The following is a 2,527-nucleotide window of genomic DNA, read 5'->3' on the forward strand; positions in this document are numbered from 1 at the left end:
GATTTCCCTAGGTGAAAACTCTGTCCGTGGAGTAGAAGTTTAATTAGTGATTCTTCTTTGCCACTTTGATCAGTCTAAACCTCTGAGTTATATGTAATTTATTACAAAGATATATTACCTAGGAAGTTTCACAGATTCATCTTTAAAGAATTGAACTTCTCAATATGTGATTCTGTCCATTATCTCCTTAATGTTGGAAATCAGCAGTATATTCGTGCTAAAAAAATAGCATGAAAATTCTTTCATATTGAAATCCTTTAAGAATCATATTGTAATTTCTTTTAAGTGAAAGGTATGAAAAAGACTGTGTTTTCTATTTCTGACTAACGTTTTAGTAAAGGAAATTTATTTATTGTTCTTAAGTCTTTAGTTCTGATAAGGGATTCTCTTTACTAATAGGAGCATAATGTTTTGAAACATACATTAAATCAGCTTATATATTTCCACAAGTAGCTTGTTCAACATCAAAAATAAATCGTTACATATTAGGAAATTCTTTATCCTCAGAGGTTGGAATAATGGAGAATGTCATCTCATTCTGAGATAATGGTGACACAAATCTGATCCTTTTAGCTTTCTTGGCAGAAGAAAAAAATCTATTCTGGAGTTTACACGTTAGTGAAGTTACTTTTCTGAGATATGATTATGTAACAAAGAACAGGCTTTATTTGAGATATTTTAGACAATACCTTCTTCTTACAAGTAAGAAATAGACACGTGCGTGTGTGTGTGCATGGGCATTGCTTTAGAAAGTATGTATGGAAACTGTGGCAAACTTTTAATTCACTGGGTTACTTGATTTGTGAAGTTCATTATGACCATCCTGTGTAAGAGATAGTGATAGTTCATAACTGACTTTGAGATGGCCATATCCTTTTGGGGGGCATGGGAATAAAATATAAAACTTAGTGAGAACCAACTGGTCTGATATGCTCTGATGTTTTCTATTCTAGATCTCAGTCTTTCAAACCATAAACCTTTGATCTGATCACTATTTCTGGTATATCTGGACATACTTGAGGCATCTAGTTGCATTTCAATAATTCTAATTATTACAAACAATGCTGTTTTCCTCCAAAAGAGGGGTACGTAGCCAAGAGCAATTTGTTTGGTCAACATAATGCTTTGTTAGAAAATAAATATTCCTAGTTCCAGGGTTTTTTCAAACTTAAAAAAAATTTTTTTTGTATTTCATAATCTTCCTTTAATCAGTCATTTTTACCTTGTGCTCTTTTTAATACTGAAATGTTTTGGTTCTGAAATATATCATACAAGTGGACTAATTGGAAAAATGTATTGGAAAAACAGTAGATGCAAATATTTCATGTTAAGAAAAATATCCTGAAGAACGTGACTTGTGTGTCTGTATGTGCATAGAAGGTGGAAACAAAAATTGCCTCTGGATAAGTTAGAGGAGTTATGGTTGTTAGTTATAGATTTTCGTATTTCTTGCTCGGGGGCCATGCTAATTTTCTCTGTATCATCCCAATTTTAGCATAGGTGCTGCTGAAGTGAGGGCTGCTTATCTGTAATTCTTGATTTCTCTTGAAGGGGCCTATCTTGTTTTTGTAAAGTGAACTCTGCTTCCATTTCTTATGTCTCAAGAAAAAGAAGGTCTAGTCCTAAGCTTTGTAAGATACATGAAGTGAGAGTTGAAAGGCAATACTGGGCCTAAGAAGGAGACTGAAAAACACCAGGAAAAATGCCAGTGGGCAGGTTACACAGATGTGAGCACGTGTATGTACATGTCCATGTACACACACATACACACAGAGATTTCTGTTCTCCGTTACTATTCTGATCACATATTAAACAAAAGAGTGCTTTGAGAAAAAGACTTGACTAATAATACTCACATGCCCTATAAATATTCACAATGGGCTGCAAGCTGGAAGCTGGTCCATTCTGCCTAGTATTTTATTCCCCCGTGACTCCTTTTCAGTGCAAGGAAAAAGATACTTGACGGAGCAGACAGGATCAGCATGATACAGCTTCTGGTAAGAGATGCATAAAAGAGTGTTGCCTTGAGAACAAAGTCATGCCTCATTGCAATTTCAAAATATTTTTAAACATTTTGTAATTTTGGTCAGTGTGTGGTCTCATATTTGCAGTTATAAAGCATTATATTTATGCATAATTCGCAGACTCAACACTTGGTGAGATTGTGGCTTCTCTTAAGACATCGACAGCATTTTAGAAAGCTTATGTGTGTGAAAGCTTATGTGTGTGTATGGAGCATTCACATTTAAGGGATGGGTTTCTGAAGACCTAGTATAGTTAAAAGTTATCATAATTCAAGAGAATTTCTTAGAAGAATAAATATAAGCAGTGGATGCCTCCTTCAAATGCACTAATATTCACATTTCTAGCATATTTTAAAAATCATTTTTTCTCTTCTCAGAATTTTCTCTAAGTTATTTGCTGTGATCTAATATTATTAACATTATGGACAAGCAGAATGGTTCTGTCATAGTTTGTATCAGTTAGAGTCCATTTGAAAGTCAGAATCCACTGAGTGATTTGAACA

The 2,527-nt window shown here is 34.0% G+C and overlaps 1 non-coding gene across 1 annotated transcript; it reads right to left on the minus strand.

The window, feature by feature from the left end:
- Positions 1-1,412: 1,412 nt before the first annotated feature.
- On the minus strand, positions 1,413-1,519 carry LOC136156801 (U6 spliceosomal RNA). Its single transcript, XR_010661267.1, has one exon. It is a non-coding gene; the product is annotated as a U6 spliceosomal RNA (small nuclear RNA).
- Positions 1,520-2,527: the final 1,008 nt, after the last annotated feature.

The sequence above is a fragment of the Muntiacus reevesi genome, chromosome 1 (assembly GCF_963930625.1).
Source record: "Muntiacus reevesi chromosome 1, mMunRee1.1, whole genome shotgun sequence".
NCBI lineage: Eukaryota > Metazoa > Chordata > Mammalia > Artiodactyla > Cervidae > Muntiacus > Muntiacus reevesi.